We start from the raw sequence: 15,411 nt of genomic DNA on the forward strand, positions 1-15,411 counted from the left end.
TGGTCTTCTATGTCCCCTTCCTTAGGGATGGTGAGAGAAGCCAGTCCTACCCTGGACTCCAGGGTTTGGCCCAAGGCCATCGACTGAACAGCTCGCTCTGCTTCTGGAGTTTTGCTGCTGTTTTCCCTTGTTTCCTCTCAGGTGGGGCTCACTTGGTCATCAATTTGGCCTAGCCCCAGGCTAGGCAGCCATAGGCCAAGCCACCCTGTTAGATACCCTCCTCCTTCCAATCCGGTCCAGCCCGGCTGACAGGTTTGCTGAGGGGATGGTGAAACCCCATTGCTGATCAGAAGGAGGTCAGAGTCTGTTCTCTAGGAGCTGAAGGTCCGTTTGTCCTGCTGCGGCAAGTGGAGCTGGAGAGCGGAGATGTTAGGTGAAAGAGACTGCATGATGGAGTTGGAGACTGAGGGACGGGAGCCTCCTCCCAGAAACGCTCCCAGGAGAACAGGTTTGAGGAGGAGTTCTCTAGGGAGTCTCTTGCTTGGAAAAAAACAAGGGTGGCACATTGATGAAGATGTCTCTGTCCCAGGGATGGGGGAAGCTCCCAGCCAGGCTATGCAGCAGGGATCCCATTTCTCCCCCAAGAAACCCATTTTGCCCAAAGAAGTCAATGGCTCTTACCTCCAAGAGGGAGTGGGCTCTTCCCTCTCAGCCTCTTTGAGAACTACCACTGCTTGGCTTCCTAGGACAAGGGACCTGTCCCCACAGCTCCCTGAGGTGCTTCAGCTTCTGACTGCACCCATCTGGGAGGCTATCACACATGCCAGGGCCTAGAAGACATGCGGGGAGGAGGCTCCTCTTCATGTCAGACTCTGAGAGCCCAGAGAAGGGCCAAAGGAAGAATAAAGGGCAGGAGATGAAGCTAGCCCGGAGCCTCTGTCCCATCCTCACCTCCTCAAATGTGGAGCTTCCTGAGCTTCAGTTGGGCAGACAGTCTGTAGCCCTGACACAAAGGTCCTTTTGCACCATATGGGGAAGGCAGATCTCTGCCTGGGAGCACGGGAAATGGGATGGGGGTGAGATCAAGGAAAGAGGGGAGGGATATGGGTGTGAGGGAAAGAGCTCCTACCCCAGATGAAGGAATTCGGGGGGCCGCGGAAAGGACACAGCTCCACAGAGAGGGGAGAGAGTGCCAGGGGCCTCCATTTCCGCTTCCACTCGCCCCCCATTTATAGTGAGACACAGCAGTACCTGCAGCAGGGAGTGGGACTTGCTGAACAGGGAGGGGAACCTTGAAGAGCATCAGATGAGCCACAGCCCTTGCAGCGCCTCGGGCATCTGGCGCAAGTGCCGAATCATGTGAAGCTGGCCCATGACCTTGGCTGTGACATCCTCATGCTGCAGGGGAACGAGAACATGTCAGAGACTGAGACACTCCCCAGGAATCAGGGAGGATGAAGGGCACCTGGAACCAGCACCATCTTTTCCACCCAGCAGCTGCTCATGTCTGAGTGGTGGATTCACCCTCCTGACCCCCAGGATGGAGGCTTGCTGTCCTCTCTAGTGACCTCCAGTGCCAACCCCCCTCCTTGTAGGGTGAGCTCCTGCCACTTCCCCATCAGTGCCCCTGACAGCTGTTCCACCTCCAACCCACCTGGGGACACCGCTCAAGTTCGGAGAACCCTCTCCTCCACCCCCACCTCCATCCCCACCCAGGTAGGGCAGGGAGGGGGCTCTAGAAGGGTGGCGGGGGGAGGGAGGGATTCTGGCAGCAGTGAAGTGGGATGGGGAGAGCTTGAGACCTTTCCCCAAGACACCCCAGTGACAAAAGCTGAAACCACAGGATGGCAGCCCTGGGGAACGGGACAAGTCAGCAGCCCCTGACGACTGAATCCTCCCAATATCTCAAGAGTGGGTCCAGCCCTACCAGCAGCAAAACCAGCTTCCCACACCCATGTGCCTCAGTCAGTCACCATCACCAGTCAGTCCTTGGCCTCCCAGGCTGCCAGGGATGGGAGCAACTCTCGATGGTGGCTTGGGTGACATGGACACTAGGCCATGGGGAAATGGGTGCAGCTCTGTGGGGCAGGAAAGGTTCCCAGAGGGCACTTAGGGGACTCAACTGTCCTTCCCAGGAGTGATAGCAGAGCACCACATCCTAAGAACAGAAGTCCATGAAGGCCAGAAGTCCTTACTAGGCTCCTTGCTACCAGGCCAGCGAATGGCGAGAGGATGGGAAGGAGGCCCTGGGCCCCACCCCAAGCTTCTGAGTCGATTGCAGCTGCTTACTGTGTCCCCCATCAGTTGCTGGGCTTCCCCCAGGAGGGAGTAGACCAGCACCAGCCCAGCCTGGCTGACACGCAGCAGGGGGTTGTGGATGGCCAGCAATGCTGTCTGTACGAAGGATCTTCTCTGCCCGACGGAGAAGAATTTTCCAAAGACCTAAAACCAAGAGGACATGAGGCTCAAGTAGATTGCCCAGAGCCAGCCTCCAAGTCCTTGCGGTTAAAATGGCGTCTAGTGCCCCAAAGGGCGGGGAAGAGAGCTGCTGTGGCCAAGGCAGTTCATTCCCCAGGAGGCTTTCAGGGTCCCAGGGCTCAGGGAAGCCCCTTTATTAAAAGGTGGCAGATGCTGAGGGACCAAAGCCTCCAGTGGCTCTTTCAGGAAGGCAATTTATGGCAGGGGCCAGGATAGGCTGGAAATGGATCTCTAATGTGTGTGAGCAGGCCTACTCTGCTGTGCAGGGCACAGAGACGACAGGGGACCCTGTCTTGCTTCCAACAGAGAGATCTCCTGCACCTCAGTGGCTAGAGGAGTGTGCGTGTGTTGTTACGGGGGGAGGGGGTTGGAGCTGACAGACCAAAGGTCTCTTCCCCGCAGCTTAGTGATTTCTCTCCTCGCTGGGAATGGCCTCTGCAGCTCCTTGGTTTCTTCAAGGGGAATCCAACCTGCAGCCTGACAAGGACAAGGAGACTCCTGGCTCAGTCCCAGTGTGGGACCTTTAGCACCAGCGTGTCCCACTGGTTGCTGGATGAGGAACTCTGAGCTGGAAATAAGGAGCAGGCTCTTTTCCTGTCTCCAGGAGGCATCCACTGCAGGGAACCCAGCCAGCCCCACTCCCTGAGCTGTGTCATGCCCTGGCACAGTGCCCTTACCTCCCCCACTCTGGCTGTGTTCTTGTAGCCCAAGAGCCTGCTGTCCTGGTGCCAGTCATAGCACCAGAGATCTTCCGCCTCATGTATGGTCAGGCCTGGAAGAGAGAGAGAGAGAGAGAGAGAGAGAGAGACTTTTCTCCTCATTCTGGTTGCAGTTTCTGTGTCCTTCCAATCCCATTGGTGGCTGCACAGTGGAGTGGAGAAGAACAGAGGCAGAGAGAGACTTGTCCTCCGGCTGGGGTCAGTCTGAGAGAAATGGTCTGGGGTCCCATTATCCACCTGTGGTCACTCTCAGTCCCCTATTGGGTTCCGTGTCCCAGCTGGGTTCCTTACCCCTCTGTCGGAGCAGCAGTTGGTAGAGCCGGTAAGTCCCCTCCCTGGCCTGCCGGCTGATGTCCTTGTCTGGATCGCTGACCAATAGAGCCAGCTGGGCCACATGGTGACCCATCTGAGGGAACTCGGCTGAGATCTAATGGAAGGGAGAGCAGAGGGGACTCCATCAGCATTTTCCTCTCAGCTCCCTGTCCCCTCTGGGCCAGAGGGCTCCTTCCTCTTAGCCCCTCTGCAGGAGATGCTGAGGAGAGGAGCTTGAGATCGACCCTTCATTTGCTCTGCTGCCAAGGGAGCCTGGAGCTGCTTTGGGATGCCAAGCAGGGGCTGGAGCATGGTCCCCTTAATGGCCCAGGGAAAACACTGAACCAGGACAAGAAGAACTTGACATAAGCCTAGCTCAGTCCTGCTCTGACTCTGCCTCCCCATGAAGAACACTCCTAACCCACAGCCCCGGCAGCAGCAGCAGATCCTGCAGCCCGCTGGAGCCAGCCCGCCTCCGCCGGGAGCCAGCAAGCTGGGCTTGGAGCTCACTTACGTCAAACTCAGGGAGGGTGACTGTGTATCTCAGCAGGGCTGTGCTGCTCCTGATAGCCCTGGCTCGCTCCTGCGACACCCTGGACACGACCCAGAGGTTGACATGCTGTGGGGAAAGGAGGCAGGTCAGACTCAATGGCCAGCTGCTCCTGCTTTGCAAATGAGCCCCATGCCCCCAGCCCCAGGGGCCTGAGACATTCTGCGCAGGGGGAAATAGCTGAGTCATTGATGGCAGAGCTTTGGAAGGGGATTCTTTCCCCCAGGACGCAGCTTGTACCCTTCAGGTCACAACTTCTCAGCGTCTCTCTAGATTGGGACAATGTTCGGGGTCGGGGCTGGTCCCATCCTCCCAGAGCTCCTGATTCCTGAACAGTTCACCAGAAAGAAGACTGAACCCTCGGCCCTTCCCTGCTACGCAAATCCTTGGGGGGATGTAGGGAGTGACTGAGAGCACAATCCCCCCAGGAATTTCAGAGCACATCAGAGGGAAGGGCTGATTCCCTGGGCTCCCCCTCTTTCTCTAGGAAGGAGCATGTGCCTCTTCTCTGAGAACCATCTCCCGAATCTGATGGGCTCTGTGTGTTGAAGGGGTGGGGGAAGGGTGGGTTTTCAGACTCTCACTCCCCAAGACAGCCAGGAGCCCTGTGCTTAGTGCTCAGCAGAACCAGGCAGAGCTCTGGCTTGGAGCCCCAGCTCCTTCCTCTGTCCCTCAAGAGGGAAGGACCTGACACTACATTGCATTGACCTCCCCAACCAAGGACGGCCCACTGGGGACCCAGCTAGGAGGACAGAATAGAAAATGCATCTTCCAGTCTCTCCTTACCAGTCTCCCAAAGAGTTCAGGTGAAATGGGGCTCACCTCCAAGATGAAGTGGAGCCTGTCTGTGTCTGGGGACTCTGCCAGCAGGTTCCCCAGCATGGCATCCAGGACCTCTGGGATGACTTTGTGCAGAGCCTGCAAAGCATGGGTCAGAGTTAGGGAACCTGGGCCTACACCTGCCACAGGATGGGAAGAGGGGGTCTCTGGGAAGCACTGGGGAGACTCCCAAACACATCTCCCGGCCTCTCTCCTTCACATCCCACTGCAGGCAATTCGCAAGAATTGATGACCCCTGGACCTTTAATCCATGAGCTTAGCAGGTCTCTGCAGAGGGCCTTGTAGGCAGAAGAGTATGAAACAGCCAAGTTGCTATGGATGGAAGCTGGGCTTCTGGGCAAAACACAGCTTATGAAAGAAAGAAAGAAAGAAAGAAAGAAAGAAAGAAAGAAAGAAAGAAAGAAAGAAAGAAAGAAAGAAAGAAAGAAAGAAAGAAAGCAATCCCCCAGGGAGGGGTAATCTCTTCCCTGCTGGAGGGAAGGATCCAACCCTGCAGCTTGTTCCATCTCCGCTACCCCACCCCTAAAGCTGGAGCTCCAGCGAATCAAGGGAGCAGGGACCAAGGACTACTCTGGAAGAGGAAGAGGATGGAGGAGGAGGAGGTACCTGGATGCCGGTGGTGTCCTTCTCCGTGCCCAGGGTGAAGACGGAGTGAAGGGCAGCTCGCAAGAGGTGGGTCTCTAGGGCTGGCTCCAGGGCAGGTTTCATGGTGCTGGCAAGAGAGAGGAGCTGGTATTAGACTGTGCAGTATGGGGGTGGGACTGTCGCCAACACGGACACCAAGCCACAGGGATAGAGGCACAGGCTGGCGAGAATGGAAACTGAGGCACTTAGCTCGGGAATGACAAGGCCAAGGCGTCCCAGACAGACAGTGGCAGGACAGGAATAGCTCCTGTTCACTGGAGCCTGCTGCCCCTCCTGTATCTGAGCCCGGGAGTGAGCCCCTCCCCAAGGCCCCTGTCATGTGATGGGAGTGAAAAGAAGAGCCCCGCCAGGAGAAAGTGAATCTTCCCACCCCACCATCTCTGCCAGAGGCGCCATTCTTGGGAGGTGACTTGGGAGGGGCAGTGACGGTGACTCCCAGCCTTGGGTCTGATCAGCAGTGGGGTTAGGGGAGTCGGCGGGGTGAGGGGGTGGGGCTGTCTCGGTACCAGAGGTAGCCCACTGCAGCCAGGGAGTGGGCGAGGACGGCGCTGGGTGACGAGTCATCGGGAAGCTGCTCGATGAGCTCCTGTGAGACGCGAAAGAGACAAAGGAGCGTGTAAGATTCAGGCCCGACTGACACCTCCCAGTGAGGAGATGACACAGCCAGTGCCCCACATGGCCAGCAGGATCCCCCACCACCTCCCGCTCCCCCGATTCCTTCCTGCCCATCCGACTTGTCCCCCTTACCGGATTCCTGCCCAGCTCACTCCCAATCCCCTTCTCTCCTCCTCCCTGTCAAAAATGCCCCCATTCAGCCCCATCCCGATGACCGAGCTGGGACCATGTGATTCCTTGGCCCCCACTGTCAGCTGCCCTCCAGCCACACAATTCCCCCCCTGCCCACTACTGACCAATCTCACAATTTCTCCCTTCTCTTCTCCCAAGTCTTCAGCCCCAGCAATCCTTGTCCTCTGCTGCCCCCTCCAACACCACCCAGCCCCCACCCATTAGCCTGGCCATACCCCTGCCAATCCCATGTCTCCCTCCTCCCTCCAGCTGCCGTATGGCGTGTCTCACTCACCACGATCCTCTTCACCACAGCCGCCTTGCAGCAGCGCGGCTCCAGCGTGTCCTCCCCTCTCTCACGTGCAGCCAGACATGCGGGGTAGATGGCCTGAAGGAACAGGAGCTGCTGCCCCTCATCCTGGACCCACCGGGAGTGGGGGATAGCGAGAGAGAACCTGTTAGCTAGGGACCTTCCTGCCCCACCCAAACCAGCTCCAGGGCTCAGGCCTCAATGGGGGATTGTGGGAACCTGCCTATTGTCCAAATCCCCCACCACTCCTACACAAGCAGGATCAGGAACTGGGACAGTGCCTGTGGGGGGAGACGACCTGGGCTGTTGTGGGACAAACACCCCCATCTTGGGGGTCCCACATCATGGATGTAAAAGGGCCCCATCAGGGGTGGTGGATCAGGAGGGACAAGACCCTGGGCAGGGGGTGGGGATGCTGGGAAGGGACAGGGCAATCTTGGTTCCAGCCCAGGTGGGGAACATTTGTACCTTATCTCTGCACTGGAGCTGCTCTCGGATGACCTTGAGAGCAGCTTCATCTTTGGCCACGTCCACCCCTTCCTCCTGCTCCAAATCCAGGGGGGTCCCTGCACCAGGGAGGGAAGGACAGGGGCGTGGTGGGCAGAGCAGGATTCAAGACCCCCCTTCCCACCTCAGGCACCCAGGGCAGATGGGGCCCCAAACCTCCCTCTCAGGGATGCCTTCAGCCCCCAACAGCTGCCGTAGCCCAGAGCAGAGCCCCCCCTCCCCTGCCCAGGACTCCAGGGGAGGTGCCGATTCCCCCGGCCGCGGAGCAGCAAGGACCAAAGTGGCAGCAGCTCTTCACACCCCCACCCCCAGGTCCCCGTGCGGAAGGGGCAGCTGTGTGACGGCTGCTGCTCTCAGTGGGGTTCGCGGGGCTCAGGCCAGACACCTGGGCTGGGGACCCCCCCCCCATATCACTGGGAGAGTGTCTGGGCCCAGGGTGTTCACATCCCGTCCTCACCCCTCCCGGAGCCCAGCCTGGCTCCTCACCTGGAACAAAGCAGTGGCCTCCATCGGCCTGGCTGCTGCCAGAGGCCCAGGTGCTGCCGCTGTCCCAGGCTGAGCTGCCGGTGCTGGGACAGGGACCTTCCCCCTCCTGGCCGGCGGGGGCTGGAAGGTCCTCAGAGACCGGGCAGGGCGAGGCCTCCTGATGGGAACGAGGGCTGGGCTCCTGGGGCCGCTGCTGCCTACACAACAAGCCCCAGAGCCACCCTGCCCGGCGCCCCTCCTGGGCTGGGTCCTGTCTGCCAAACCGCAGCCTGGGCCAGCTCCACTGGGGCCTGGTCGGGGCCTCTCCCAGCTCGGCGCCTGCGCCGGGAGCCGGGGTCCTTTTCCAGAAGGCCGGGCACTTCCACCGTCTGGCCTGGACGGGACCTGCTTCCCCGCCAGCGGGGACGCAGGGCTTGCTCTGCCCCTTGGGAAGATGGCAGCTGCTTCCCTCAGGCTCTGGGGCCACCTGCAGAGCCTTCCTCCGCAACATCCGCAGGAGCCTGGCCATCCTGGAACCGAGCGGGGAGCAGGGGTGAGTCTGGGCTCAAGGCAGCCTTTCACTCATGGGCTTTTTCTGTCCCTCCTCCTCCCTGCTCCAACCACAGCCGCCCCCTCTGCCCCCACAGGAGTGCAGGGAGTGCCATCTACACACACGGGCAGGAGTTCATTGCATGATCTGCTCCCAACGTTCCCCCTCATAATCCCTGCTGCTGCAATATCCAGGAAGTCTCATCCTTTTCCAGCAATGGGGTCAGTCCCAAAGACCATCGGTTACTCTGGACAAGCAGCGCCCTCCTGTCGTCCCAGGCCACTCTCCCGCCCAGGCTAGAGAAGGAACAGAACCCAGGAGTCCGGACTTCCCCTGGGAAACCATTCCTCACATCAAAGTCACAAAGGCCCTCAGCACAGGAAGCACAGGGCCCTCCTCGTTCCCCATTGATTTCCAGGTTCAGCAGCTCACAGGTTCTGGCCCAGCTCAGAGACTCTCAGCCTGGGGAAGGGTTGGGAGGGAAGGGCTGGGAGGGGAAGGGCTGGGAAGCCCCATTGCTGGAACCTTTCCAAACACACTGGAGACGGCTCTGGAGAAGCCCCTGCCTGGCCTCAGAGTGAGGTGGTCTTGGGGGCTGTTTGCAAATGAAATCCCCCTTTGGAGATAGTCTCTCCCCCAGACAGGCAGGGGAAGACACCGAGGAACCCAAATGCCACTCACTTGCTCTCAGTGATGGGATAATGGATGGCGGATGTTCAGGGTCAGCAGACGTCCCTCACCCTCCTCCTCACTCTCCAAGCCCAAGGCAGGCTGGAGAGGGTGGTGACCTCAGGAGTTACCCTGCCCAGCCAGCAGGCAGGGTGATGACACGAGGGCGATCGACCGGCTGTGAAAACAAGAGTCTGTTTATTGCCAAGGGACGGAGAAACTCAGCCAGCAGCAGGGGGGTGCAGAACACGGCCCTAGGGCGGAGGTGACAGCGCCTCCAGGATCCTGACATCCCAGCACTTTACACACCTTCCTGGAGCCTCCCAAACCCACTGGGCTGTAGCGATGGGACCCCAACCCTACTGATGGCAAACGGGCCTCAGCTACCGGCTCAGGGCCACACCGAGTGTCAGAGCCATGGATGGACCCCTTCACTAACCACTGCCGCACACTCCCTCCCACAGCTGGCAATTGCAACCAGGCCCTAATGTCTGGTCCCCCTGCCTTTGAGAGGGAGGGTCACTCCTGCTTCCATTGCTGCCTCTTGATCTGTGGGACTTTGGGCAAGTTGCTCCCCCTCTCTATGGCTCTCTGGGACTCACATTCCTGAATGGGCTTTATAAAAGACAATGGTTCAAGTTTGGCCCCAACTAGTTCTTGTTTCTCGAGACTAGCCATTTTAGCAAAGTTTAGAGTTCTTGACATTCAACACCTGGAAACATCCCTTTCTCCTTCGCAGATGGCCTTAACGTCCCTTATCTCACCCAGGCTCCCTGCTGCCTGGAGTTAGAGAATTGACCCTGTTCCCATTGGACCTACCCAAGGTGTCACACAGCAAAGCGGTGACGGAGCCAGAAAGAGAAGACAACTGTCCTGATTCCTGTTCTAACTAACAGACAACAAGCCCCCAGAGGCAGGGATAAAGCCCAGGAAATAAGGTGTGAACATTTTCATGGAAACCTTTTTCTGTCAGAAAATCCATTCAAACGAAACCACTTTGTTTCTTGAAATCATAAGAAGTAGGATGAAAATTCTTTGCAAAAATATCTGTTTGCAAAACAAGAGCATCTCCTGTCCGTCACAGTGCATTAAACTGTCTCATCGTACACAAAGGGGAGACACTGTGCTCTCGAAAATTGGATGAGATGCTTCAGTCTGAGCTATGTAGTTGCTGCTTTTCACAATTTCAAAACAATAAAATACAAATCAAATCGAATATTAGGTTATAATCTGATATGGCTCAGTGTGATAGGACACCCCTTAGTCTGCACTGCTCCGAGTGACACTCTTCAGTGGATCCCCAGCATCCACCCATGGCGAGATAGGTGGGAGAGGATTGTTATTCATACTTGACAGAAGGAGAAACGAAGGCTGAGAAAGGAGCAGGGACTTGTCTTAGCTGATGCAGCCAGTCAGTAGCAGAATTGCTCTCAAATGAGCTACAGACCAACAATTGTTCATAGTAATTATTCAGCAAGTATTTCAGAAGAACTGGAATGTTGGAGAGGATCATGAACTGCTCCGAGACAATGAATGGAGAGCAGCATCCACATTGGTCAAACGTATAACTGATTGTGACTTATTTGCTTGGTCATAAAAGAGAACAACAAAGACCAGAGTTTCCTCCCTGTCAATAGCCCCCTCCTCAGCCAATCAAGGTTGAGACTTTGAGGGGTGGGAGGCTAAGGGATCTCATCAAATAGCCCAAAGAATGGCCCTGGTCACCACCGAGGGGATCACTCTCGGAGCACTAGTCCAGTCTCACCTCTCTGTGAGGGCCTCCCACAACCCCCCCGGACCCCGCTCCACACACAGAGCTCCTGGTGGTAGGAGGAGAGCAGAGGAAAAGGACAAAGGAAGCAAGAAGGGAAAGGTAGGAGGGACAGAGGAAAAGGGAAAACAAAAAGGAGAAACCCCAATGTCCCCAGTAATTCTAAGGGACAAAGTCCTAGGTCGGAAATAAAATACTGCCCCCACAATCTAATGTTTTCCTTTCCTAAAAATCAGCCGGCACCTCATGGATCAGACTGAGCAGGTTCCAAACTTCTCCGAGGCTCTTACCTTCTATACAGGGACGTCTGTTTTCGAGCAAAACCACTAAAAGAATAGGAAAAAACTCCGAAGAGGGTCCTCCTTGTGCTCACGTACGTGCAAGTGAATGCTCTCTCAGTCCTCCAGGAGAGACCTCGAGAAGGAGACGTGCTGAAGCAAAGCCACAGGGATCTCCGAGGTGGCCCCTGTCCTGCACCCCTGTCCTGCCTGGCTGATGTCAAGATCTCTCTGTGAGATCATCGCCTCCCCACCACCTTTGTCCAATTGGCTGAAGTCCTGCCAAAGGCCCTTGTGATGTCACTGCCACACCCACCCCTCCCTTGCAGTGCTGATGTCCTGCCCCTGTCCAGCTACATTGGATGTTTGAGCTGCTTCCCCTGGATCACCCCTCTCAATGAGCGTTCATTGTGGGCTCAAGCCGAACACAGTAAAACATCAGAGGCTTCTCCCCATGCTATGCTCAGTTTTTCATAAATTAGCAGACTTTATGGACAGAAGAGACAATTAGAGCGTGTCATCTGACCCCCTGCATATCACATGCTTTCTGGAGAGCATAGGAGCTAGTTTTTGACTACAAACATTCCAGAAAGGCATCTAGTCTTCATTAGAAGACATCAAGAGGTGGGGAATTCCCACCACTTCCCTTTCTAGTTTGTTCCTTTGGTGATTCATCCTCACGGTTGAATATGTGTGCCCTCTTTCTCATATGAATTGGTCTCTTTTGAGTCTCCAGCCACTGGGTCTTGTTATGCTTTTCTCTGCTAGATTAATGAGCCCTTTAATACCCGATATTTTCTCTCCATGAAGTCACTTCAATGACGTCACCTCCCGATCTTTTTTATAATCTAAACAGGCTGAGCTCTTTCAATAGCTCACTCGCAGGCATTTTTCTCCAGCCCTCAAAACGTTTCATTGCTTTTTGCTGCCCCATCTCCAATATTTCAAAATCTTTTTTCAAAGGTGGACACCAAAACTGGATGCAGTATTCCATGATCAGTCTTCCTCATGGTGTGTCACCTCCTTATACGCCTCACTGCTCTTTTCATACATCTAATGATGGCTTTAGCCCTGTTCACCACAGCATCACCCTGGGTGCTCATGTTGAATGGCTTGCCCAGCACGGCCCCTAAATCCTCTTCACAGTCAGTGCTTTCCTGGATACACTGTCCCATTCTGGAGGTGTGGCCTGCATGCTTTGTTGCTAGCTATAGGATCCTTCATTTGGTTATTTTCAAACTTGTTTTCTTTGAATGGGTCCAGCTTCTCAAGGGATCCGATTGCTCTCTGTCACTGCCCTCTCCTCATCATTAATTACCATGCTGCTACTATTTTATCACCCACCAACATTAGCAGCAGTGATTTTTTATTTGCGTTGCAGTTCATTGATATTTATTTTCAAGAATTAGTCCTTGAGAGCCTCTTCATATCCCTAGTGCCCAGAACCTGCTCCACACAGCACAGCGAGAAAAGACCGCCCAGCCCAGCTGTGCCCTAGGGGCTAAGCACAGAACAACCTTAGGAGCTTGTGTCATCCATAGCTTCTGAACAACATGTGGGGGTCATCAGCTTACAAAGACACTCTAGACCGGTAGTGTAGACAGGCCCCAAATGTATCTAAGTGTCCCGCCTTGAGAAACAGGAGAGAAAAAAACAGAACCTTGATTAGCTTTATTTTATAGTGATGGAAACTGAGGCACAGAGAAGCAAAGAGATTCGCTCATGGTCAAAAAGCCAGGAATAGAAAATTTCCATCCCACCATCAACCTCAGCCTGCACCAGTCCACACAAGAGATCCACTTCCTGGACACTACGCTGCTAATAAGTGACGGTCACTTAAACACTTAAACACCAAATTTGTTAGTCTCTAAGGTGCCACAAGCCCTCCTTTTCTTTTTGCAGATACAGACTAACACGGCTGCTACTCTGAAACCTGTAATTAATTTCATTTGGTGACCATTAGTTCTTGTGTTATGAGATGGAATAAATAACACTTTCGTATTTACTTTCTCCACACCTCACGCGTTATCCTCCAGTATGTGCAGAACCTGCAAAAACAGGCGAGGAGGCGACGGCAGCGTGGTGACGAAAGTGATGAGGACATGGACATGCACTTCTCTCAAAGCACAAACCCTGGCAATTTGGACACCATGGTGGCAATGGGGCAGGTTCATGCTGTGGAACGCCGATTCTGGGCCTGGGAAACAAGCACAGACTGGTGGGACCGCATAGTGTTGCAGGTCTGGGATGATTCCCAGTGGCTGCAAAACTTTCTCATGCGTAAGGGCACTTTCATGGAACTTTGTGACTTGCTTTCCCCTGCCCTGAAGCACAAGAATACCAAGATGGGAGCAGCCCTCACAGTTGAGAAACGAGAGGCGATAGCCCTCTGGAAGCTTGCAACGCCTGACTGCTACCGGTCAGTTGGGAATTAATTTGGAGTGGGCAAATCAGCTTTGGGGGCTGCTGGATCCAAGTAGCCAACACAATCACTGAGCTGCTGCTATCAAGGGTAGTGACTTTGGGAAATGTGCAGGTCATAGTGGATGGCTTTGCTGCAGTGGGGTTCCCCAACTGTGGTGGGGCGGGAGGACTGCATGAGCTTGGAAAACATGTCATCACGAGTGCGGATTTTTTGCCTTCTAATCTGGGATAGCCTCTGGGATGGAGATGATAGGGGGAGCGTAGAAACAGTTGCACCTGTGGGAGGAAAAAAAGGGAGAGCAGAATTTAAAAAGATACATTTTAGAGAACAAAGGGGAGACTCTTTCAGAGTGAATCAAGCGATTCAAACCACACAGCACATGTTCTTTCGATATGAGGTCGCGTTTTGCCTGTTATATTGAGTGCCTGCTGGTTTGGTGTGAGACATCACATGCGGCTGGGCACCAGAATTTGGCTTGCAGGTAGCCCTGGTAATCCCAAGGGGCACGCGGAGTTCGGCTTCTTCCGCCTTCATAACATGTGGGAATGCTTTCGAACTGCGGTGCCCTCCTGTCCCACATCAAGCAATGCCTGGTGGGTTGGCCATTGAAAAGGAGAGGCTGCAGTTTTCAGGTGGATGTGCAACACAACACACACACCCCCAACCCAATTCTCTGGGATGATCGCTTCACCCCTCGCCCCACCGCGTGGCTATCATCAGCCACACCCAAACAGCTCAGCAAGAACGGGCACCTCTGAATGTCCCCTTGAACAAATTCCCCTATTTCAACCAGGTGACCATGAATGATATCGCTCTCCTGAGGCTAACACAGAGAGATAAACAACGAATGTTGCTTGAATGCGCCCAAAACCCAGGAGCATTCGCTGCCATGCTCTGTGCTGCAATGATTCCAGACTACTTGCTACTGGCTTGGCGTGGTAAAGTGTCCTACCATGGAGGATGGAATAAGACTGCCCCACCCAGAAACCTTCTGCAAAGGCTTTCAGAGTAGCTCCAGCAGAATTTCACTGAGATGTGCCTGGAGGATTCCCGCTCCATCCCCAGACACATGAACAGACTTTTCCAGTACCCGTGAATCCATCCCAAGTCTTCAGGGCAAATGAATCGCTAAACACACTTGCTTTTAAACCCTTACTGTATTTACAAAGGTTCGCTCACCAGAAGTGCCTTCTCCGGCTTCATGGGTCAGGAGCCCGCCTTGGGAGGTTGTGGAGGGTGTTGGCTCCACAGTGATGAACAGTTCCTGGCAGCCGGGGAGAACGGATTCACCACTTGCTTGCTGTGCACTCTCCTCCTCCTCCTCCTCCACAAAATCCTCCTCCCTGTTGTGTGAGACTGCCCCCTTGCAGGTGTCCACAGACAGAGGTGGGGTAGTGGTAGGGTCCCCCCGTAGAATTCCATGTAGCTCATCATAGTAGCGGCATGTCAGGAGCATCCGTTTGCCTCCTTTGTTTTTTGGCAGGCTTGCCTGAGCGCCTTAATTTTCACATGGCACTGCTGAGCGTCCCTGGAGTAGCCTCTGTCCATCATGCCCTGGGAGATTTTCGCATGTACGTTGGTGATCTGTTTTTTTGAATGGAGTTCTGCCTGCACAGAGTCTTCTCCCCATACTGTGACCAGATCCAGTACCTCCCGTTTGGTCCACGCTGGAGCTCTTTTGCAATTCTGGGACTGCATGGTCACCTGTGCTGATGAGCTCAGCATGCTGGCCAAACAGGAAATGAAATTCAAAAGTTCCCAGGCCTTTTCCTGTCTACCTGGCTAGTGCATCTGAGTTGAAAGTGCTGTCCAGAGGGGTCACAGTGGAGCATTCTGGGATAGCTCCCGGAGGCCAATACTGTCAAATTGCATCTACACTACCCAAAATTCGAACCAGTGAAGTCAATTTTACCGCTACTCCCCTTGTGCAGAAATCGATTTTAAGAGCCCTTTAAGTCAACAAAACGGGGTTGGTTGTGTGGACTGATTGAGTTTTAATGCGACCTAACGTGGCTAAATTTGACCTAATCGTGTACGGTAGACCAGGCCTAAGTTCAGAGAAGACTATCGCCATTCCCTCTCTTGTAAGTCTCCTGTTGAAACCACTTGGATCATTAAACAATGTCATCCAGGCATCTGCTACAACAGTAGTAGATCTCTGTCCAG

At 54.8% G+C, this 15,411-nt stretch overlaps 1 protein-coding gene and 1 long non-coding RNA gene across 5 annotated transcripts in view; one reads left to right on the forward strand and one right to left on the reverse strand.

The window, feature by feature from the left end:
• Window positions 1-15,411, forward strand: part of LOC140898041 (butyrophilin subfamily 1 member A1-like) — a 317,607-nt gene that overhangs the window by 98,349 nt on the left and 203,847 nt on the right. The gene's annotated exons all lie outside the window — the stretch shown is intronic.
• On the reverse strand, window positions 6,614-7,615 carry LOC140898089 (uncharacterized). The gene is made up of 3 exons (XR_012154910.1): window positions 7,574-7,615; window positions 7,049-7,146; window positions 6,614-6,688 (listed from the first exon to the last, which is right to left on the reverse strand). It is a non-coding gene; the product is annotated as an uncharacterized lncRNA (long non-coding RNA).

Source organism: Lepidochelys kempii, chromosome 14 (assembly GCF_965140265.1).
Source record: "Lepidochelys kempii isolate rLepKem1 chromosome 14, rLepKem1.hap2, whole genome shotgun sequence".
Classification (NCBI taxonomy): domain Eukaryota; kingdom Metazoa; phylum Chordata; order Testudines; family Cheloniidae; genus Lepidochelys; species Lepidochelys kempii.